At 43.1% G+C, this 24,376-nt stretch overlaps 1 long non-coding RNA gene and 2 pseudogenes across 2 annotated transcripts; 1 reads left to right on the top strand and 2 right to left on the bottom strand.

Annotated features, from left to right (window-relative positions):
• Positions 1-16,352: 16,352 nt before the first annotated feature.
• LOC106027019 (uncharacterized) lies at positions 16,353-19,027 on the bottom strand. 2 transcript variants are annotated; one of them, XR_010049181.1, is made up of 2 exons: positions 18,421-19,020; positions 16,353-18,087 (listed from the first exon to the last, which is right to left on the bottom strand). It is a non-coding gene; the product is annotated as an uncharacterized LOC106027019 (long non-coding RNA). The 2 variants fall into 2 exon arrangements; XR_001200602.3 differs by having other exon boundaries at positions 17,317-18,087; positions 18,888-19,027.
• A 1,134-nt stretch (positions 19,028-20,161) lies between these two features.
• LOC101787659 (immunoglobulin heavy variable 3-72-like) lies at positions 20,162-20,933 on the bottom strand (annotated as a pseudogene).
• Positions 20,934-21,522: 589 nt separating this feature from the next.
• On the top strand, positions 21,523-22,913 carry LOC100729715 (UDP-N-acetylhexosamine pyrophosphorylase-like; annotated as a pseudogene).
• Positions 22,914-24,376: the final 1,463 nt, after the last annotated feature.

The following is a 24,376-nucleotide window of genomic DNA, read 5'->3' as shown; positions in this document are numbered from 1 at the left end:
GCCCAAAGTCAGGTGTGACTTCGGGCTCCTCCGAGCACTCGGATCGAGCTTTGTCAAGAGCCTGTCGGGCTGAGCAAAGCCCGGGGGTTTGTTTATCCATCAGACAAGCCCTAATCAGTTCCCACAGGGGTAAAACCATGGGATCCAAGCGTCCCTCTTCTCGGGTGCATCTAAGATCCCCTCCTAACTTCTCCCATGACGGGAGGGTTAGAGAGCCCGTGGGCCAAAACCAGGGGGCAATCTCATTAACACTATCCAGAAACCTCGAAAGGGTGACCCGGTTTATGTAGATGCCTCGGGTCTGCAGCAGGACTCTTAGGGAGTCAGCGAGGGGTTTGCGAGCAGCGTTGCCCATAATGGCAAAGCGAAAGCGAAACAAATGCAAGGGGAAAGAAAAAAAAAGACCGGCGTCCACCCGTGTGGCGCTCAAAATCTGTTAGGTGCGTCCACCCAACCCAGGCGATTCAGTACTCACCTGTCCCGGGAACCGCTGTATCTCACGTAGCTGATCAGGGTGAAGAGAAGAGGTGCTCGGGGCCTTCCGTTGTTATTGGGCCAGGTCCTCCGTCGTACCGCAGGCGACAGCAATCGCACCTCCCGGCCGAAGAGGCACATCGCTGAGTCTTTTACCTTTTTCCCCGTACGGGCCACCAGATGACCGGAGCCGCGGGAGACAGGAGACCAAACTCGAGCAGGATCAGCTCTCAAACTTTATTACATACAGCGAACCGGACCTGACAAGGTCCGCCACCCTCAGTGTTGCTTCCTCTTCCGCCGTTGGGGGCAGGAACAACCTCTTATAAGGGGAAGCAGTATCCAATCACAGAGAAGCGCGCCTAACAAGCTGATAGGCTAGCGTCACGGGTAACTGGGCAGATATGACAATTTGGCGGGCTTGTTCAGGCCGGGAAGAACCCGGAAGCAGGAAATGGGCACCATTCATAGGCGGCTTCCCACGTGTGTGTGTGTGTGTGTGTGTGTGTGTGTGTGTGTGTGTTGTAACTGATAATCAACAAATGCTTACATTCTTTGCTTGGAGTTTGGAGTGTGGAAACCTCCTATGTGACCTAGAGTGGATGCATGATGGACTCTGTTCTGTTCACATAATGCTAAGCCAACAAGGAAACTACAGAGGCTGACAGCAAGCCGTCTCCCCACTTCACTCTCTGCACCTGTTCTTTTGACACTTCCTGGTTCTCTTTGGATCCCCAGGGCCCTCTGCTCCTCTACCGCTTTTTTCCTTTTCCCCCAGAACCCTCTTTCTGAGGTGATGTTAACTTCATGAATCAGTGGTGAGTTATCAGCTGTGTGTCAGCTCTCACCATCCCACCCCCTCTGTTCAGTCTCCTTCTCTCTGTGCTGATGGATCCAGCCCCAGAGATATCAACAGTGAGAGAGTGAACAGACAGGATCCAGTGAGGAGTAGGGTCTATGAGGGCTTCACTAGGTCAGGTCCAGACTCCTGAAGCACGTGCAGGAATACATATTGCTTTTAGGGAAAAATTTCTGTCAGTCTATGGGTGATTTCTAGTTTGCACACCTGCTCCAACTTTAAAACTCATTTGTACTGATTCTAGTTTTAAACACACACATTGCATTAAGTGTGCCGCAGAATTGCTGGTTGCACAGTGAACATCAAATTTTACTCTCCTTTAGCAAATACTCAGGATAGTTTTGCGTTATGTGGAAGCTTAATTTTTTGAGAAAATGTAGTGTTCTCCAGTATAGAGCTGTCAGTTGATTGAGATGAGGAAGTAAATCATGAGAAAGTGTTTTTTGTGTTATACCCTATTTTCAGCCTCTTTAGACAATTTTCTGAAGTATATCAATCTTCACAATCACATCAACAGCTTTTTGTATCACCTATATTAATAAAGCACCTAAGAGTAAAGCAGATAATATATGCACCACTGATAGGTAGATGAAAGATGATGAAATAGTTAAGATGTGGAGGGGCAGAGTGATATAAACTACTGAAATTTTGAGTGATACATATATGAAGGGCTGATAATTGCAAGGCAAAAAATGAAAAACAGATAAGAAGAACGTGTATAACTAATAAATTTATAATAGATACACAGATGAAAGATGCATGCATGGAGTTGGTGGGTGAATAGAAATATGACAGAGCATAGATGGATAGAATGGTGACCATGGATACTAACATACATAGATAAATGTACAGATGATAACAGGATGGATAGTTATCTAAAATCCTTGCTCAGATTTTCTCTCTAGTGTTTAATTTTGTTCAAAATTTCAATACTTTGAATAAATGACTGCTTATATATATGAATATATAGAGATACAGCCACCATGATTAGCAGCTGAACCAATCCTCTTGGTGACATTTTCCCAGGTACCCAAATCCCATTGATCCCAAATATATCTCTCAATGATTTCACACTTTCACACCAGGTTGGAATCAGTGTCCTGGCCTGGCCAGCCTTGTCCTCAGGGACTCAGAAGTGCACAGAGAGAGCTGGAGCCCAGGTTCCTCTTTGGGAAGGCACTGGTCTTCTCTATAGTCTTGACTCTACTGTGGGCACCTTGTTCTTTCAGGTCAGCTGGCAGAAGAGGACAGCAGTGTTTCCAGACACACTGATAGCAGTTTGCTGAGATGTCCAGATTTTATGGAGGGTTATGTAAATACAGCAAATTCACTTTGTGGTAAAAATAGACACAATATTTAAGACATTCTATAAGAGTTTTGGTTACTGACAGTAGGTCCTAATAAACACTGCTCAGGCAGTGCTCCATGACTGCAAGATGTGTGACAGCGTCATGTTCTCTACCAATGAGATGCTGAGAGAGACCCTGCACAGTCTAATCTACCACAGCTCTCCAAGGTATCACCCTACATCACCAAGGGTGGGGAAATGAACAGCTCCAATAACAGGCGAACACTCAGATCAACACACAGTGATGTCCAGCTATTCAGAGTAAACGTCTGCATGAACAGAATTGGAAAATGTTCTTAAGGATGAGAGGTCTCATAGATGTATCTGAGGGTGGATGGCAGACATCCAGCCAATAGAGAAATACGTATTAAACATTTCTACACCTAAAAACGACATTGTAATCACTTGTGCTGTGAACGAAGACTTCATTGACAATATGTTGTGCAATCAATAATAAAATGTGCAGCGAAACGAAAAAAAGCTTGATTCCATGAAAACACAGCACTGTAGGATCAGCGACATAGAAGATACCTAGAAGCTCTGTCCCTTGATTACTGAAAAATCCTCCAGGCTGCAACTACAGGGTTGAGAAGTTGGTTTCCTAGAGCAGTGTGAACAGCCTGCCCCCCGCTGGTCCTGAGTTTCCCTGCAGGGAGGTTTATGTTTGGGCTCACTGTTGTAGGAAATCACTGTGCATCTTGCACAGTAATAGGTTGCTGTGTCTTCTGTGGTGACAGAATTCAGCTGCAGGGAGAACTGGTTCTTGCCTGTGTCTCTGGAGATGGAGATGCGACTCTGGAGAGTCGGGTTATACTCAGTATCACCATCGTACCAAACATGCACTATCCACTGCAGACTCTTTCCTGGGGACTGATGGATTTAATTCCAAGCACTATCACTGGTGATGGAGTAGCCAGAGACTAAGCAGGTGAGGGTCAGGGTCTGTGAGGGCTTCACCAGGCCAGGTCCTGACTCCTGCACCTGCACCTGGCACAGGAAACCTGGGGAAAGTAAAAACCAGTCAGTCACGTGCTTTGTTAACCTTTCCATGGACCCATGTCTGACACTGAGGACACTCACCATGAGGGACTGTCACCAGGCACAGGAGAAGACACAGAAGTCTCATCTTTGGATCACACCTCTGCCCTCCTGGGAGACCTCAACCATGTCTTGTGATGGAGCTGTGAGTTCCACAAACCGTGAGCAGATTATGAATCTGAATTCACAGCGTATACTTGCCTATAGGGTGCACACTTCCTATATGAAGTGGACATTGGTGCCACGCTATGTCTACTACTTTTGTGCTACTGAGAGGAAACTCCTGTTCTGAATTCCAGCTGGGTTTGAGTCTGTGATAAGTGGGAACATAAATTTAGAGGAGTGGTGGAAGCAAGGCAATGATGACCACACCTTCCTGATCCCAGGAATGGATTCCTCCTGGTCCTTCTCCCTTACTGTACCCCAGTCCAACTTTCTTCCCATCCAGGCTTTGATGCTCATTGTCAGGACCAAATTGAGCACAGCTCCCTCTGTGTCTCCCTGGTCTCTCTCCTAGGGTTCCATCCATGCTGCTTGAGAGCTGGCTTCTCTGTCATTTTTGTTTTCAGGAGAGGTCCACCTGCCTCCTGCTCTAAGACATCCTGGGATCCGAGTCCCACCTTAGTAGAGGAGCACAAAAAATGGAAATAAGCATGTGAGTTCTGTGCTACCTCACAGGGAAATTTGTAATCTCACAGAATATATGATTTCCTGCACTCACATGACCATGTGTGTCTATTGAGTGTTCATTATCTTTCCAGATTCAGCTTCTCCTCTTGTTCTCTGGAGTTTATTCCTAAATCAAAAAATGTATCACATTGTAGTTTTCATTTTTTGGGCAATCATGTACTATGAGCATCATGCATAGGATAACAATGTCTCTAAACATAAACCGGAACAATTGCTAATCATAGTGTTTCTACATTCTTTTTGCTGGTTGGATTTTGAAAGAAAATGTCACTCTACAGTACAGGCTATGAGATTGCCTTTCTATTCATTAGGTGGCAAAGGCTGGGCTCAAATGTGTGACAGTCTTCCTGTTTTGTCCTTCTGAGGGTCAGTATTACACGGTGGTGACACCATGCCTGCTTCATAACTTACATTTCTTTCTTTTGTTTTGTGAAAATTGGCTTATATTCCAAGTTCATCTTAGCCTTGATCTTGTGATTTTGTTTCCTAAGACTTCCATTTTCAGGCAATATGCATACTTTGTAGCAATCTTGTTTTGTGGCTTCATTCATTTAGAAATTTAATTCCTGACTACAGTCACTTATCTTTATTGGTTCCCTATTTCTACTCCAATTTTTATATTTTCAGAATTCTTCGAAAACCTGACTGTTAGAATATTCTGGCAGAACAGAGAAGCAAAAGTACAAAGTGAATAGGTTTATTGAGTTGAGGATGTGGAAAGGAGCATGTGACCCATGGCGGCTGGGCTGTTTCCTTCAACCAGATCCAGAGAGCCAGAGAGTTACATGACGTCTGATTGAAGTGGCCCATGGGGCAGATATTGATGATGTGTGAGGAACCGATTGGAATTCTCTGTGTGTGTAACCAGGAAGAGGAGTTGCATTTAGGGCAGAAGAAGAAGCAGGAAGTGATAGGCATTTCTGCTTTGGCCTTCTGCCACATTAGACCACCGCCATAACTATACAGTAATTTGTACTAGGGCAAAACTCTTTCACTGATGATGATCTTCTCCATGCATTGATCACTGAGGTCCTTTTAATGAATCCTTGCCTTCAAAACCAACAACCCTCATCACATTTAAGAGTTTTGAGGTCGAGATACTCAGTATTAAATTTCACGCATTTTCTCAACCAAAGCAAAGTCATCAGGTCTGGCCTTGTTTCAGCAAATTTTCATGCAAGTCTCTGATGTTTCCTTCCAGAACAGCATAAAGAATATTTATTAATGTCATTACCATATCCAGTTCAGAGCATAACAGACATAGTCAGTGAGGCACATATGTCCCTGTCCTTTTGTGCAGACTCCACCTAGGATATGTGCTGTGTCACTATAGGAAATCTCTAGTGATTTCTCATGGGGAATTACACAAATGGTGAGGGAGCTTCCCCACCATTTAGCAAGTAGCAGTGTTTGTGCCCTATTTGGCAAGACATTTGTCCCTGAGGGTGAACATGGGGTATGCGAGTGGGGTGAAAGGTCAAGTCCTTTTCTCAAGTGTAAACTCTAGAGCTTATTCACCTGCAGAGGTCCTCTGTGGTCAGGATGGAGCTCTCTGTGTGAGATCTGCAGCTATGACAATGCTGTTGGCCCCTTTCCTAAGCTTTACCTGGTGCCTTTTGTCCTTAATGGTTTCCCTTGAAATCCTGCGGTAATGCTCTTTTATCCCATTCATCCACGCTTCCATTTTACTGCTCTACCCCAAATAGAATGCTATTCACGCTGTAGAGGAGGGTGTTAGGCCAGAGCGAATGACTCTGAGGAACTGGTTCCTCTCTTTCACATCAGCAGACACAACCATGGGTCACATCTTGCTCCCCTCCTGATATATATACTAAATACTGGAAGGATTTTAGATTATGAGGGTGATGTCAATGAGGAGATTTGGGACCCAGCACTGTATTTCTCACTCTTTGCTTTACAGACAGACAGCATGAGGGGACCATGTCTTGTCCACCACTACTCCCACTGTCATGTACTGAGTTTCCACAGATCCAAGGAAACAGCACAACGTGAAAATAGAACAAAACCTATAGAATACTAGGCCAACAAAACTGCCCGCTTTTAAATCAGTTTAATCACTGTTGTTTGTTTCAGCAAGAGAAACCTGGCTTATACAATAGTTGTGCTCATGTGACAATATTATGTTTTCCATTCATTGACAGACATCTCTTTTTAATTTTGTGTAATTTTTCATTTGTTTCAACAATGCTTTATACCTTTCAATACATCAGTGTTTCAATCTTTAGGTTAAACTCATTTCTAGTTTGTTTTATGTAGCCATTGCAATTTAATTCTCGAACTTTTTTTTTTTTTTTGTCTTTTTGAGGCAGGGCCTCACTACAAAGTTCGGAGTGGCCTAAAATTCACTTTGTTGGGCAAGCTACAACAATCCTCCTGCCTCAGCCTCTTAAGTGCCGGCATTACTGGAGTGCACAACAGTGTGTGGCTTAATTCTTATAATTTACTTCAAAAACTTCACTAAAGTCATCCAGAAATATTTACTTTCATGGTTTGATTATGTGTTATTTATTTTTATTGAATTTGTTTTGAATTTTATACTTTGTGGTGGGTCCTTTAAAATTTGCAGATATATTTATGTCATGTGTAAACACAAAGCTTGAATTCTTCCTTCCCAGTGTGTATGGTTTTAAGTTATATTTTTTCCTTTTCAAATGAGGACATTTAATAGAAGTCATGGGATTGGCCATCCTTTCTTGTTCTTCATTTTAGGGAAACAAAGTTTCCCCTTTTGTCCACTCCTTACTGCGTTACCTGTTTTTTGGTTCATTATAGTTAATGGGTGTATTCTTGTACAGAAATCTCTTTGAGAGATTTTATCACACACAGATGTTGAATTTAACCATGTTTCTATTTAGCATTATTTGATATGATTCTATATTTGCTATGTATTGTCTTTGCATTTTAAAATTATTTACCCACAGAGAACTTTTTGCTTTTCAATTATTTTATTTTGCAACTTGAAAACATACTCATAAATAATCAGACTCACATAGATAAGCATCATAAAATCTCCCTAGTGTGAGAAACCAAAAGATTAAGTAAGATCCAAAAGTATAACAGCTTTGTGAAAGTGAAAGGTGAAGAAACTGCTCCTCTTTATTCCGTGAGAGGATCCCACAGGTGGCAGTGGGTCAGGCTTAATTGTATTTAAGTATTTTTTATTTTTTGTTTTGTAAAATAATTTTTTGAGGAATTTTGCACCTACATTCATGAGAGATATTGGCCTTTAGCATTCCTTTGTTTTTCCTCCATTTATAAGGTGGACCATAGCTTCATAAAATAAGTGTGGCAGTAATATTTTTCAGTTCATTTGTAAATATGCTTAAAAAAGTAAATGCAAAACTTTATCTACTAAACAATACATCAATATGCATACATGAATCTTGTAAGAATCAGTAAAATATACTTAAACAGAAATGAAGAAAATGTTTTGGAATAGATGGGTAAGAGTTGAAATTTTTCATTTTTATTTATTTGATAAAATTCAGTGTTTATTTCATCAAATTCTGGTTTTGTTTTGAGACAATGTCCTTTTATTTGGACTCTTTATCATTATTAGTCATAGCTCTGCTTAGATTTTCCTTGCTTTTTGGTTCATGTTTGGCAGAGTAAGTTCAGGAATTTATCCATTTTTGTAGGCTTATGTGTAGACGTGGCTGCAGGAAAGAAACTAAGGCAGCTGGATCACATGGTATTTCCATCTAAAGTTTCATGAGGAAGCTTCCTACAGACAATATAAATACAGTTTTGTCTGCAACAATTTATATTCCCTCAACTATGCACTAGGGCTCCATTTCTTCAACATACTTTACAACACTTGCTATTATTCATCTTTTTAATGGTCATTGCAACAGATGTTACAGCATTATTTATTAAACACTTTTTTCAACTACTGTCTCACACAATGTAAAAAATAAATTGCACATATGTGCATGGGTCTGTTTCGAGTTACGGTAATGCAGTGAAGGCATTTTGTGCATGGTGTTAGGGTGTATCATCCTCTGTTTACACTATCAGGATAGTTTTCTTAGACAAAGAGGACTTATTTGATACAGATACCAAAATTTAAATGGCAAAGTCCTGTGGTGGCTGCAATTTAGCTCCTGTCAGATATTTCCTGGCTGCTCTTTCTGATGCCCTGCTCTACGTGTCTTGCATACCGCGGTTTTCTATCTCACTTGCTGAGAGACAATGGTACAATGGTACACACTGGTGATTCCCTAGGAGACTCGGGAAGGAGGAGACTCCATGACAGTCAGATGAGCACAATCAGTTCTGACATCACATCCCACATTAAGAAAGAAATTTTACTTTTGCATTAGTAATACCCTCTTTTTATTGTCTTTAAATTTGAAAATAAAAGATAAATATGTATAATTTGTAAAATAAATATAAATTTAGAGGAAAGAGTGAGTGTTTTGCAAAAGTATGAGTGAGAAGAAGTCTTCAACCATTACTTGGGTACACAGAAGTCATTTCTAATCCTCTTCTGAGCTCCAGGTAATGGACCTGAATCATAGGATTAAAACCAGAGAACTTGTCTTTCATTCTGAGAAAACAGATTAAAAAAATGTAAGAGAATAAAAAAGCAAGGAAAATATATTATTTATTTTAAAAGAAAATGAGATGAGTTCTGAGTTAGAGTACTGTTATTATCTATGAAAGAGTGCAAGATTTACATTTTAAAAGTTTTATTCATCATCAAGGCTGGGCTCTCTTTTTCGGGCTTGTGTTCTAAATACCAAAACTGGTGGTGAAAAGGGAATATCACAAAGATGTCTTCTGCGTTTGAAAATTTTTGAAACGCTGTCTGTGTGTTCTCAAGTTCCAGTCCTGATGACCGGAGAGCAGTAATTTTTTCCTTCAAAAATGCAACTTGAATATGTGTACATGTGAGAAAATACCGTACTATTGAGTCAAATTTCTCCTTCAGGAGCATGAAAGATAAGCACAGACTCATGAATGCAGAGTCTCCCAGGGAATATATCACATGGACTGGAAGCCTCACACCTCCACAGGAAATCAGACTGCTCCACCCTGTGCTTCTGTCCTGGGCAGAACTGAACTCTGTGTGTCCTGTGCGACCCCTGCTGGTCCTGTGCACCACAGCAGGGAGGTTTGTGTGGGCTCAGCTGATGCTCTCTCACTATGTCTTGCACAGTAGTATATGGCCATGTCCTCGGGTTTCAGTTTGGTCATTTGCAGATACAGTGTGCTTTTGAAGTCATCCCTGGAGATGGTGAATTTGCCTTTCACGGACGTAACGTATTCTGTTGTGTGACTATTAGCTTTATTTTTAATAAGAGCAACCCACTAGGCTCTGGAGCCTGGCGGATCCAGTACTTGTAGTAAACACTGAAGGCGAAGCCAGAGGCCACGCTGGAGAATCTCAGGGACCCTCCAGGCTGCACCAAGCCTCCATCGGACTCCACCACTGCACCTCTGCCTGGACACCTGCAAACACAGAGATATCCTGCTCAGAAAACTGTCACATGTGTCTACCATTTGTCCCACTTCTTTCCACACAGTACCTCTTATTCTTCATTAATTACCTTTTAAAACAGTAACAAAGAAAACCTAGCTCAGTGCCAGATCCATGGTAAGCCGTCTGTGCTCAGTCCCAATCACCAAGTGGGCTCCTCTGTAGAGTTGCAGAGTGAGGGCTGGGCTGGTTTACATCATGAGAGTAGGTTTACATCTATTTGCAAGACCTCCTGATATATAGAGAACTCAGTGGTCAGGAAGCAGAAAAACTTCAATAACAGAATACATATGAGTCTGCAGGTCAAGCTTGGTGAGAATCATACCATTATGTAAAATAAGAATTTTATGTAACTCTGATATGATGTTTACTTCCAATTCATAATCTTACTTTATTTTTACAGATTCAAAAAATATACAATGAGGTACAAGTGTTTACTGCATTGTACAAATGTAGAATTTCTCACAGAAGCAAGAGATAGTGTTATATGTGATCAATTTTTGATATATGGTGTGAGAAGTCCAATGGACCCAGGTCCTCCTTTGTGATCTGCAGGACAGAGGTGGGCATATGCAGTGAAACTCACAGAGCCTCGTTAGTGTATTAAAAATATGCTCCTATTTCTCTTCCTGAAGAGTTAGTTACCTGTGCCTCAGAGATGTGTCGCCCTGTGCACATCCAGGTAACTCAGCATTGAGGAAGGCTGTAGGTTGCCTGTAAGGCAGTGTTTCTACATTTCAGGTGAATTGGGTTTACACGGATGCATCAAACACAAATGCTGCTGCAATTTGTTTGTGTCCAATGTACATAAATTTGTTAAGAAATGTATAATATACAGGCATTAAATAATCTCCCTATCTGTCTAACTCATTTATCTATTGATGTATCTATTATCTATTTATCTCCCTACTTATCTATATCATCTTTTTTGTTAATTATCAAATATTCCATAGTACTGGAACTAATTTATGCTCTGCCCATTCAAATACATTTTTAATTCTTTATTGCTTCTGCTCAGATTATCAAGGTGCATCTTATATAATATTTATACTAATTCAGAACAGTGCACCTAGTGAATGTGAATTCATCTACTGCTTCCCTTCATGGAAACTTCTTAACCATATTACATTTCCAAGGACTGGATTAAAGTTGGATATTATTCACATGTAACTGTTTTGGGTACTAGGTACACATTGTCACTTAGATGCCAGCTAATTCTTATCCCATTGATTGACTAATAGTTTCTGCTTCTGCCTCTTATCAGTGGAAACTATCACATGTACAAGAACACCATGAACGGCCTTGAGGGCCAACTGGATGCTAGCTCAATTCCCCTGGCAACATCTCGGAAATGAAGCTCAGATGGATGAGTGCTGTTGCACATGGGCAGCACTGCCAGTCATGTCTTCACCGTCCCATATTTGAGAGATGCCGTCGGTGCTCATGAACCTCAGCTGCAGTGCCATCTGGCTCACAGGAAGATTCTGTATGTGGATTCCTGGGAGAGTTAATTACACCAGGCAAGTCAAGTGGAATAAAGTTGCCAAAAGTAGCCTTTGACATCTTCCAGACTGCAGAGAAGCTTGAGGTGTGTGAGGGATAATGGGAGGACGGATTTTCCCAGCTGAAGGATGCAGGCAGTCAGAGTGGGAAGGACGACCCCACAAGGTCTTTGTTTCCCTACACCACTGCTGGGTGCTCAGTGCTCATAGTGGAAATGGTTCTTGCCTTCCAGCGATTCCTCACTTGAAGGATGCCAGTGATGCATCGACCCAGTGTGAAAGGTCTCCTCTTATTTCCTATGCTGGAGGACTGGAAAGTTATGTGGCAGGTAAAGAATTCCATGAAGTTTTAATCACTGATAAAGCTGGTAAACAATGGCTTATGAGTCACTTACCAGGTTCTGACACAACAAGGCACAGCTTTTTATTATTAACAGATCAACTGGGAGCCTACAGGACCTGTCCTAGAAGACTGAAGTGTAAACAGTTAAAAGGTTTCATGCTGCTTATTGAACTCTTACAGCTGCTACAGACTCCCTAGTTCCAGATGACTGAGCTTCCGACAGCATTTTCATGATTCTCAGCTCACTGAAAGTTTGATTTATATTTTTAGATTGTCTGATTTATTTCCAAGTCAAGGAAAACACTAGGCATCTAGGAAATTTCTTATAGCTTAAGGATAGTTAGGATGTTCAACAACACTTTCCTTGGAAGTGGAAGCTTTTCTTTTGTGAAATTTTATGTAGTAATAATGTATCATTGTACTTGCTAGAAGTTTTCTATGGTGCTAAAAGTTTATTGTATTTTATCACGTATTAAATTTTTAAACAAAGATAATTGGTCAGCAAAATAAAGTTGCCTTAAAAAACCTAAGGAGAATGTACAGTCCATTGTGTTATAATCAATGATTTTACTGAAATACATTTTCTGTGCAACCCATCATGGTAGTCTTTGTTTTTTTTTTTTTTTTTTTTTTTTTGTTCTTTTTATTCGCACCAGGGATTGAACTCATGACTGCCTGCTTGCAAGGCAGGAACTTATGTCGCTGAGCTAAATATCCAGACCTCACCTGTCATGATATGGATATCAGAAAAAGAAAGTAATCTCTGTCCATGTGAGCACCTAACCAGAGATATGCAAGATCCTTGGGAGCTCTGTGCCTGGGGCCACTGATTGACATGCAAATCAACTGCAGAGAAAACCCTCTCAACTTTTTCTCCTCATTTGCTGGTTCCTTATCCCAGTGTGTTCTACGCACCCCTGGTGTTCCAGAGTGCCCCTGCAGGGCGATTATGTCTTGGCTCACACTTGCATCAAAGCACTGTTGTCTTTTGCACAGTAATAGGTGGCTGTGTATTTCGCGGTGACAGAGTTCAGCTGCAGGGAGAACTGTTTCTTGCTTGTGTCTGGAGATAGGGATGTGGCTCTTGAGGGAAAGACTTTAACCAGGGCCACCACAGTTACCTATGGCCCCATTCACTCCAGAGTCTTTCCTGGAGGCTGATGGACCCAGCTCCAGTCATGACCACTGGTTGTGATGGAGAATCCAGAGATTGTGCAGGTGAGAGACAGGGTCTGCAAGGGCTTCACCAGGCCAGGTCCTGATTCCTGTAGCTGCACCTGGGACAGGACACCTGGAAACATGAGTAAAATTCCTATCAGTCACCTGCTTTCCTAATCTTCCCATGGACCCATGTCTGACATTTAGGATACTCACCATGCGGACCTGCCACGAGGCACAGGAGAAGACTCACAAATTTCATATTCTAGGGCACACCTTTGCCTTCTCCAGAGATCTTAGGGGTATCTGAGGAAGGAGCTATTAGCTCCTTTAGCCCAGGAGGGAAGTTTGAGTCTAGATTTGGGAGACAAATTTGCATGAGAGTGGCCCCTTTACTTTAGGATGGTGAGACACAGGCCAGGATGTCTATGGTCTTTATCCTGCAGAGAATAATCTCTTCCCCTGCACTCAAGTGGTGTTCATGTCTGTGTTAGGCGGGAAGCTACCTTCCTTGGAGTGGAGGAAGCATGAACATGTGCCCTCCTTCCTGTTCCCACCCCAGCGTCCTCCAGTCCTGCTCCCTTCCTGTTCTAACTCTGCACTCCCACACAGGCTCTGGTGCTGCTTCCACAGGATGAAGCAAGCACAGCCCCCTCCTCCTCTCCCTGATCTCTCCCTTGTGGTACCATCTGTGCTGCTGTAGAGGTTGCTTCACTACCATTAACGTGGTCAGGAGAGGTCCTCCTGCCTCCTGCTCTGAGATGTCCTGTGATCCAGGTCCCACTGACCAGAGCCTGCAGAGCCTGGAGATGAGGATGTGGGTCCTGTGCCTCCCTGATAGAGAAGCCTCACTGGAGGAAGGAAGGAGGTTGTCTGTACTAAGTGGCCCTTCCCTAACTGACCTAGTGTAGGTGCTGGGTGGGATTTTCTTTCTAGGTTCTCCTCCTTTTGTTTCCAGGAGGTGATTCCTAAATTCTAAATGCTTACTTAATTACAGTTCTCCCTTTGTGATCAATTATTCATTATGAACACTATGCTCATGATGACAATGTCCTAAAATTAAACCTTACCTCTTTCTTTCCAATCTTTTTTCAGCCAGAAGTGGACATTTCTTGTTCACTATTGGTGCACTGGGCATTCGGTGAAATATTTTCCAGTACAGTGTAGCAAGAACTCTCATGATGTTTTCCTACCCAGTTCCATAGCACATGCTGTACAGATTCATTAAGATCACCACAAACAGATGAAATCTATGAATTCCATTATTGAGATTCTTTGAAGAATTCTTCTCTGAGCTGACATCCTTATCAATCTGTCTATGAGTCAGGAAAGTGGGGCTGAGTATTCCTGAGTGAATCACGATGGAGAGCAGAGACCAGCTCCATCACTGGGAGATGCTGAGGATGGGGACTGTATCTTATGATCTCCAATGTGAAGAGAGGCAAAGGCTAGAAGCAGGGGTCACTCTGGATGTGACCTCTTCAGCAGGGAGGCACAGTGTTCAGCATCATCACCACTGCCGTGAGGACTACTTGCCAACTTTGGAAAAGGAAAAGCCCCATTGGAATCCTCACCTGTGATCCACAAGACCCCCAGGCTATTGTGTCACACCTGTGACTGGGATGTGTCCCTGGCTTCAGTGCACTGTCCACTCAATACATTGACTGGTCTGTATCCATGTCCTCTGAAGTTCTTATTTCTCCATGTCATTTCCTGGAGAGAGACTGAAATATAGCATATTGTACTCTGTACAATTATTATTTATTCATTAGTACAGATTTGCAGGATATAATGATTGCATTCCTCATGGTCAGTTAGATAATACAAGGTGCTTTTCTACCTTTTTCCTCCCCCTCCCCAAATCTAGTCATAATCATGTGACCTGAATGCAGGTAATAGTCGATTCCACATTAGTAAGGAGAAATAGATTTACAGGTTTTATATGGACCCTCAGGGTAGGCTCTGGACAAGGGTTTGAGCTGTTCTGAGTCTAAGCAAGAGAGCACTGACCCTGACATCTAGGAGTAGACAAATCTGTTACTCTCTGGGTGGGCAATGGTTCTGATCTTTGATACCAGATCCCTCTACCTCCCTGCTCTGAAGTCATACACCCACGGTTCTGATCTCTGTTCTGAATTACACGACTTTGATGGATTTGTTGGAAGACTGACATGTATTCCACAAAGAGAATAAAGGTTCAGTTATGCCTAAGCTCTTGTGGTGGGGAGGATGTCACTGGCTCTACTAAATCCTTGGAAGGTCTCTGAGGATTTGTTCACTAAAGTTAGGAATGTGCATGTTTCCTTTGTGGGTTTTGTTATTGAGAAGTGTTGCCTGTACTCTATATCGTGTTACAGTTCTGGTGGGAAGATCCAACAATTAACCAATCCTGACACATGAAGAGGAAGAAGAAAACACCTGGAAGGTGTCAGTGAGGAGGAAGTTGATAACCAGGGACTAATATGGTGATGGATTTCACACTTAGGATGTGAGGATGGTTCACAGATTGATTTTTCCTCTATTATGAGATGATAGTATAAACTAAGGGTGAGAGGTGAACTTTGTGAAACACATCTGAGAAGAAACGAGGCTCTTCATAACTATCAGGTCAAGAATCAAACGACACAGTGACACAGAGGAGCAGCGGTATAGCTGAATCAAGCACAGCTGAGATATATGGTGAGATGAACACCCAGGAGTTCCATGGTCTTCCTGGTTTCATTCATTACTTTTCTTTGACACACAAGTTACAACATTAATGCTAAATATGAACTCTTTCTTGAGGTGTGTTTCCAAGGTCTCAATTTGAAAATGATATCTACACAATCATGATTAAATTCTGAACAACAAAGAAAAATGAAATGGAAGGGAACTCATAAAATATTTCAGATTTTCAGTGATCTGAAGGAAGCTGTAATTCAGAAGGTGCAATGGAGAGGATCAGACTCCATCTCAGGGAAGGGCATATTCCCAAAGATGTCCCTACCTTGAGGGAAAACAACAGATGCCCTTGAGACATCATATCAAGTACATGAATTTTCAGTCCTTAGACAAGGGACACGTTAGTGGGGATGCTGGACTAGATAAAGAGCAGAGCAGGACTTGGAGGTTGTGTTAGCCCTGGGGATGAGTGTGAGGGTGAGGTCCTTGGTCCCATCTGAGAGATGGGTACTGTGTGTGAGAATTTCAGCTCTTCTCTGCCTTCAGGAACCATGGATGTGCATGCAAGTGATTTCATGCTGTTCACTATGTTACTGGTCACAGGAAACTGTAACAATAAGTGTGATATTAGTAACCATAGAGGTACATTTGGTTGTTTTAGAAAAATGTACAAATACATGTGTGACTGTTAAATACAGAAATTATTGAAATAAAATAAAACACATCATGGTAGAATAATGGGAATCCATTTAGGAAAACCATGCACATTGTGAGAATAGAGATTTTCACCTCATTTATTTTCCATTGTTTTCCCAATAGACTGAAAACTGAGAAATGAGTAAAAAGCCACGACACTAACAGGAGAACGGAGAAGCCGTGAGCAGCAGAGGAAGACCCTCCACTTCTCATCTGCTGTCCATACCCTCGGCTACAGCAACATGAGGGAGAGCAGGATGACAGAGGTGGGGCCCACAGACATGGGAAGGGTCGGATCCGTGGGTTGAAATCCAGAGAGGGAGAATTCAGGAACCCAGCAAGAATAAGAGAGCCGGGTTGGTGGTGTGGTTGGATGAGGAAAATAGCACGAAGCATTGCAGTCGCCACACCACATGTGTTGGCAAGGCCCTGTCAGGTGGGGGAAGCAGCAAGGAAGCTGTGCAGCCTCCCCCTTCTCCCACCAGTAACACACACATAAGCAATGGGACGGAGTGCAGGCTAAGATGTTACTAACTAAATTAAGGCAGCAACATTTAAATTATTTGATCGACTTTGCAAGCCTGGGACAGGGAGCCTGAGCAACTAATTAGAGGATGAGATTATCTAATACAGTAACAACAGTGAATCCCCAGTGTCCTAACACTGTTTTGTTTTGTTTCACTTTAATGTTCTATTTTTCTTTTTTAAAATAAAATAAAAAAAACCTAAAAAGTTAAGAGAGAGAGAGAGAGAAATGGAGATTAAGATAGAGGATGGTTTTGCTGTATTTTATCAATTTTTTAATTTGTAAGGTGCAAAAGAAAGGCACAGGACCAAGTCCTACTCAGCCCTCTAGTCTAGAAAGAGCACATCTAGGTCCATAGACAGTGCCCTGAGTCCAGTCAGGCTGCCCCTCTCACTGCTCCCCTGAGCTCAGGGTTCCTCATGGTGCTGGGGCTGAGCCTGGGGACCAGGTCTCCTGAGGTGGCCAAAGAGGGGAGGGAGCTGTGTGATCTGAGACCCCACAGACAGAGATGAGAAGGATTTAATTTCCTAATTTGAAGCATTTATTACTGCGTGAGACAGTTCTTCATCACCCAAACTAAACCAACAGACCCACTTTAGATGGTGAGGATTTGACACTGAAAACAAAATTAACTTCACAAAATGCACAAGTTACTTTGAGATGGGTGCAAGTTTTGTTTACCCATAAGTACAATTCATACACAGAAAATGAAAAAAATCATTGTTCCTTATGTACTCATGCAATTACATTTAACAGAGAATTTTTCCTTGAACTTTGGTACTTCAATGTGGGTTGGTTCAGGAACTAAAATGTTAAAACAGAAGAGAACCCCAGAGTCCCCAGGAAGAGCTCCCTCCCCTGCTTTCTTCTCAGCTCCTGCTTCTGGGGCATGCACGTGATTCTCTCACATTACAGCGACGTCTGCTGGGCATAAGCCCTGTTTCCAGGAGGTTTCTTCTGGGCTCACACAAATGTTCCTTCACTGTGTGTCATGGACACTAATACAGGGCTGTGTTCCTCCGTTTCAGGCTGCTCATCTATCGATACAGCATGTTCTTGCCGTTGTCTCTGGAGATGGTGAATCAGCCCTTCACAGAGTCTGCATAGTATGTGCTACCACCAGCACCTATGTATGAGATCCACTCTAGGCCCTTCCCTGGAGCCTTTGGATCCAGCTTATGGCACAGCTTCTGACAGTGAATCCTGAATTCATGCAGGAGAGTTTCAGGGATGCCCCAGGCTGCACCAAGCGTCTCCCAGGGGCACCAGCTGCTTGTCAGCCTGGACACCTGCAAACACAGGAACATTCTTTTGCTCTACAAAATAATGTTTAAAGCCAACCTAAGCTGCAGAATGAAACCTTGTTTCAAAAAGACACAAGAATAGATAAATAAATAAATAAAATTTAAAAGTCAAATGAAAGAAAATACAAGTTATCTAACGTTTCTCTAAAATCCCATTTTCTTTTTAACAGTGCATGCTGAGGAAATGGGTGAGAGAGCCTGAGTTCAAAGTAGTTGTTTTAAATCCACAGAGCCCTCGGTGATAGGTGGTCACTAAACAGCTGAGTATTTCCTGGGCTCTGCTTATTCATAATTAGCTCTGGCTATGGGGCAACTCACTTGGGACACTTCCAGAATCAGCGCGCTAGTAGTATTCCTACTTCCAATAAACTCTCTGCTAACATTTTTTCCTTTGGTTGCAACCTCATTCTTCAATGCTGTGAGACCAAGAACCTTGTTCCTTCAGTAACATCACTGCAAGTGGAGGAATCACGTGAAAAACTACAGTGATGGTTTGCCCAAATCTCTTGCTCCCTGCCGAGTGGTGCAGACACAGCTGTGCCGGGGCCATCCAAGAAGACATCCTAGGCTGGCAGTGTGCGAGCTAGCACTGTGCACTGGGGACCTAGCACTGTCCCTGTAAAGGAGGAAATGTTACGAATGACGACGTAGCACCAAGGACCAGGGAGACCTCGGCGTCTGGAGCTGAGCAGGGAGGCTGTGCACTGCCACAGCCGTTTCCGACCACTTCCCTCCAGAACACACCCGATTTCGTCCCATCCCCGGCTCCCGTCCTACAACGTCACCATTGTGTGGCTTTAGGGTCTCCCGGGAGCCTTTGAATGCAGCGCGCAGCCAGGCGATAGTACACAAAACCCGGTCTAGCCAGCAGGGACTCTCAGCAACACCGACGAAGCCCACTGTACGCCATAACACAGGAAGTGCCCGTCCCCTCAGCCCACCTGATTGGGTAGCTCATCCAGGCGCCGCCTTCCTTGCTGATTGGCTCCTGCTCTATTTTCTGACAGCTGAGCCGCCAGAGAAACAATTCTCTTCTGGACTAGGCTCTCCTGTGTAACTCTCATCTCGTCTGACCATATTAGCATTTAAGGGCTTTACTCCTGGCTTTTCAAAGCCTTCCTGGTTTTCTTAATGGACGCGGCGAATTCTTCCTGCAAATTGGTCATAAACGCGCTCAGGAGATTCCAGAGTCGCTGTCCTATAGAATAGTCACTCCCTCATTGCAATAATTTACATTCCCTCCAACAATGCACTAGGGGTTAATTTCTTCAACGTACTTTATAACACTTGCTATTATTCATCTTGTTATTTGTTTAAATATTCGTTGAAATAGACATCTGTAGTCAACTACTGTGTTACCCTGTAAAAAATAAATTTCACATGTGTGGATGGGTCTGTTTCTAGTTATGGGAGAGCAGTGAAGATATTCTACACATGGTATAGGAGTCAGTGGTTCTTGGTTTACTTTGTCAAGATAATTTTCTTAGATGAAGGAGACGTATTTGATATATTGATACGAAAATTTTAAAAGATGAAGTTGTATGGTGGGTGCACCTTCAGTTCCTGTCAAATATTTCCTGGCGGCTCTTTCTGATGTCCTGCTCTCCGTGCCTTGGATACCACTGGTCTCCTAGCTCCCTTCTTGAGGGACCAGGGCACACATGGGTGTACACTAGTGACTCCATGGGAGATTCTGCAGGAAGGTCTTGTGTTTCATTCTAAGAAAGTAGATTTAAAAAAGCAGATTCGAGAATAAAAACTAAGTGAAAAATACATTATTTAAAAAGATAATTAAATGAGCTCTGAGTTTGATTTATGCAGTTATATAGCACAAGGAATGTAAGATTTAAGTTTTCCAAAGTTTTATCCATTATTAATCTCGGGTTATCTCTCTTCTGCCTCTAATCTAAATATCAAAACTGGTGGTGAAAGGAAACATCAATAAGGTCCTTTTCAATGGAAAAAGGTATGAATTACTGCCTGTGCGTCCTCAAGTTCCAGTCCTGTGTTCACAGAAGACTCATTTTTACCTTCAACAATTACACTTGAACATGTGTACAGATGAGAATATATCTTACTATTGAGTTAAATTTTTACTCCAGGAGCATGAAAGATAAGCACAGACTCACGAATGCAGAGTCTCCCGGGAAATACGTCACGTGGACCGAAGCCTCACATCTCCACAGGAAATAATTCTGCTCCATCCTGTGCTCCTGTCCTGCACAGGGCTGAACTCCGTGTGTCCTGTGCGCCCCCTGCTGGTCCAGAGTACCACAGCAGGGAGGTTTGTGTCAGGGCTCACATTGATGTCCTCTCACTGTGTCTCTTGCACAGTAGTACACAGCGGTGTCCTCGGGTTTCAGTTTGGTCATTTGAAGATACACTTTTGGAATTATCCCTGGAGATGGTGAATCTGCCTTTCACGGATGCAGCGTACTCCGTAGTGTGACTATTAGCCGCGTTTCTGATAAAACCAACCAACTCTAGGTCCTTTCCTGGAGCCTGGCGGATCCAGTACATGTAGTAATCGCTAAAGGTGAATCCCGAGGTCACGCAGGAGAGTCTCAGGGACCCCTCAGGTTGCACCAAGCCTCCCCCAGACTCTACCAGCTGCACCTCAGCCTGGACACCTGCAAACACAGAGACATCTTGCTCAGGAAACTGTCACATATGTCTACCATTTATCCCACTCTCTCCCACTAAATGTCTCTTGTTCCTCACTGATTACCTTTTAAAACAGCAACAAGGAAAACCCATCTCAGCGCAAGCTCCATTGTGGGCTGTCTGTGCTCAGTCCCGATCCCCGAAAGGAAACACCTGGGAGTCCAGGGCTGGAGAGTGCAGAGCTGCAGAGTGAGGGCTGGGCTGGTTTACATTGGGACAGGGAGGCCCAATTTGCATGGCCTCCTGCTATATAGAGGGCTCTGAGGTCGGGAAGTAGAAAAACTTCAGTAGCAGATTACATGAAGTCTGCAGGTCAGGTTTGGTGAAAATAATATGATTATGTAAAACAAGAATTTCATGTAACTGTTATGACACTCAATTCTAATTCATAGCCTTAATTCATTTTTACATATTTAAATACATTATACAGGTGTCAGTGTTTGCTCCATTATACAAAGGTTGAATTCTTTACAGAAACACAAGTGAGTGATTCAGTGTGACCAAGTGTTGATAGATGGAGTGAGAAATACAGGGGAACCAGGTCCTCCCTTGTGATCTGCGGAATAGAGTTGGGCATGTGCAATGAGATTCACAGCGCCTCTTTCCTGTAGTTAAAATGTGCGCCTATTTCTCTACCTGTAGACTTAATCTGTGCTTCAGGGATGCATCCCCCTGTGCACATCCAGGTCGAGCAGCATTGAGGAAGGCTGTAGGTTGCCTGGGAGGCAGCCTTGATTCAGATCAGGTGAAGCAGGTATGCACAGACGTATCAAACACCAACTGAAGGATTTAACTAGTTCTCTTAGCATGAGAAAGCAGATGCACCAATGATAACTGCCCCTGGAGAGATGGTGGCGGTGCTACTAGGTACCAAGATCAGTGCCAGGCTTGGGACAGTGACTTTTCCAGATTTCTCAGAACAAAGGAGCAGTTCCCCTGCTAGCAGATGGACAGAGGGCAACAGTTGGAATGGCATATCCCGGAAGGAAGTGTGATGTGGGTTCACTATCCCATAAGACATTTTCAGATTCCAGCAGAGCATGTTCTGAAGCTACAGTTGTTAGCTAAAGCTATCATGGCTTCAAATGGATCAGTCCATGGTAGGTAGGGGCCAGTGGCAGAAAAATAGAAGAGACAAAGGAGTTCTTCATAAAACACAAGTACTTTGGTTGAAAAAAGAAAATGTAATCTATTTTGATCAGGGCATGCTGCCTGCTATGAGTTTTAATGGGAAAATTACTTTGGAAGAAAAGAACAAAATTTCTATGGCCCCAGATGGAAATGAGGGTTTTTTTTGGGCTTTGGCAGCCCAGAATATGGTGGAGGATTTGTAACAAAAAGGCACCTGGTGCACTTGCATATGCTACGTGGATGATGCATTGGTTAAAGTGAAGCCAATGGTTATTGAATTCCACGTTGAGAAAGGGCAGACTGTGGAGCAATGGTGATAGAGGAGAGAACACTACAGAGCCAGGTGGAATGGTTTGTGCGGTGAATGGTGGATAATGGGTGGTAGAATAGAGCAAAATTTCCCTGGCAACATCTCAGGTACGGAGCTCGGATGGACAAGTGCTGTTCTGTGTGGGCCGCATCACCAATCACATCTTCATCGTCCTATGTCTGAGAGATGCTGTTGGTGTTGATGAACCTCAGCTTTAGCGCCATCTGGCTCACAGGAAGATTCCATATGTGGATTCCTGGGGTGAGTTAATTATGCCAGACAAGTCATGTGGTATAAATTGACAAACGTAGCTTCTGACATCTTCCAGATTGCAGAGAAGCTTGCGGTGTATGAAGGTTTATCGGAGGATGGATTTTCCCCGCTTAAGCATGCAGACAGTCACAGTGGGAAGGACAACCCAAGTGCTTTGTTGCCCTACACCACTGCTGGCTATGCAGTGCTCACAGGTGGAAATAGTTCTCCCCTTCCAGCGATTGCCCACTTGAATGATGCCAGTGATGCACAGATCCAATGTGAAACCTCTCCTCTTATTTCCTATGCTGGAGAAGAACTGGAAAGTAATGTGGCAGGTAAGGAATTCCATACAGCTTTAATCACTGATGGTGATGGAATCCATGAGCTGATAAAGAATGGCTTACGAGTCACTTACCAGGTTCTGACACAACAGGGCACAGCTTTTTATTAATAATAGACCAACTTGAAACCTACAGAACCTGTCCCAGCAGACTAGAGGGAAAACAGTCACAAGGTATTATGCTGCTTGATGAACTCTTGTATCTACTGCAGACTCCCAAGATCCAGATGACTGAGCTTCTGACAGCATTTTCATGGTTCTCAGCTAACTGAAAGTTTGACTTATGTTTTTTTATTGTCTGATTTATTGCCAAGTCAAGGAAAACATTGGCCATCAAGGAAATTTCTTATAGCTTCCATCAAGCTTAGTGAGGACGTTCAACAACACTTTCCTTGGAAATGGAATCTTTTGTTTGAAATTGTACATAGTAACAATATATTATTGTACTAGTTAGAAGGTACTTATGGTAAAAACAGTTTGTTTTATTTTATCAAGCATTAAACTTTCTTCTTCTTCTTCTTTTTTTTTTTTGGCTTTTTCGTTTTTACCAGTACCAGGGATCGAACTCGAGACTGCCTGCTTTCGAGGCAGGTGCTTATGCCGCTGAGCTAAATCCCCAGCCCCGCATTAAACTTTCTTATGAAAATAATTGGACAACAAAATAAACACCTGAAAAAAAACTAAGGAGACTCTGCAGTCAGGTGAGTTGTAATCAATAGTCTTTAAAAAAATTACTGTGCAACAGATTGTGATACAGAAGTTGGAAAAGAAAAAAGAAAGAAACCTCCTTCCATGTAAGCATGACGCTGCCTCACCAGGGATATAGGAGATTTTTGGGAGCTCTGTGCCTGGGACCACTGAAGGGCATGCACATCAAATGAAGGGAAAACCTCTCAACTTTTTCTCCTTATTTGCTGGGAAGGTGGTTGTTTTCATCAATATGTTCTGCATGCTCCCTGCTGTTCCTTGATTTCCCTGCAGGGAGGTTTATGTCAGGGCTCATGCTTGCATCAAAGCACCATGTCTCTTGCTCAGTAATAGGTGGCTGTGTCTTCCTTGGTGACAGAGTTCAGCTGCAGGGAGAACTGGTTTTTGCCTGTGTCTCTGGAAATAGAGATGCAGCTCTTGAGGGAAGGACTGTAATCAGTGCCACCACTGATACTTATGTTCCCCATCCACTCCAGGCTCTTTCCTGGAGGCTGATGGATCCAGCTCCAGTGATAACCTCTGGTTGTGATGGAGAATCCAGAGACTGAGCAGGTGAGGGACAGAATCTTCAAGGGCTTCACCAGGCTAGGCCCTTACTCCTGAAGCTGCACCTGAGACAGGACACCTGGAAGCAAGGGTAAAATTCCTATCAGCCCCCTGCTTTTCTAATCTTCCCATTGACCCATGTCTGACACTGAGCACACTCACCATGCGGACCTGTCACCAGGCACAGGAGACGACCCAGAAGTTTCATATTCTAGGCCACACCTTTACCTTCTGCAGAGATTTTAGAGGTGTCTGAGGAAGGAGCTGTCCATTCCACCAGTTCAAGAGGGGAATTTGAGTCTAGATTTGGGAGACAAATT

This window comes from Cavia porcellus, unplaced genomic scaffold (genome assembly GCF_034190915.1).
Source record: "Cavia porcellus strain 051 isolate PalLab524CR breed Dunkin Hartley unplaced genomic scaffold, mCavPor4.1 scaffold_8, whole genome shotgun sequence".
Lineage (NCBI taxonomy): Eukaryota > Metazoa > Chordata > Mammalia > Rodentia > Caviidae > Cavia > Cavia porcellus.
This window is presented reverse-complemented; position numbering and strand designations above follow the sequence as displayed.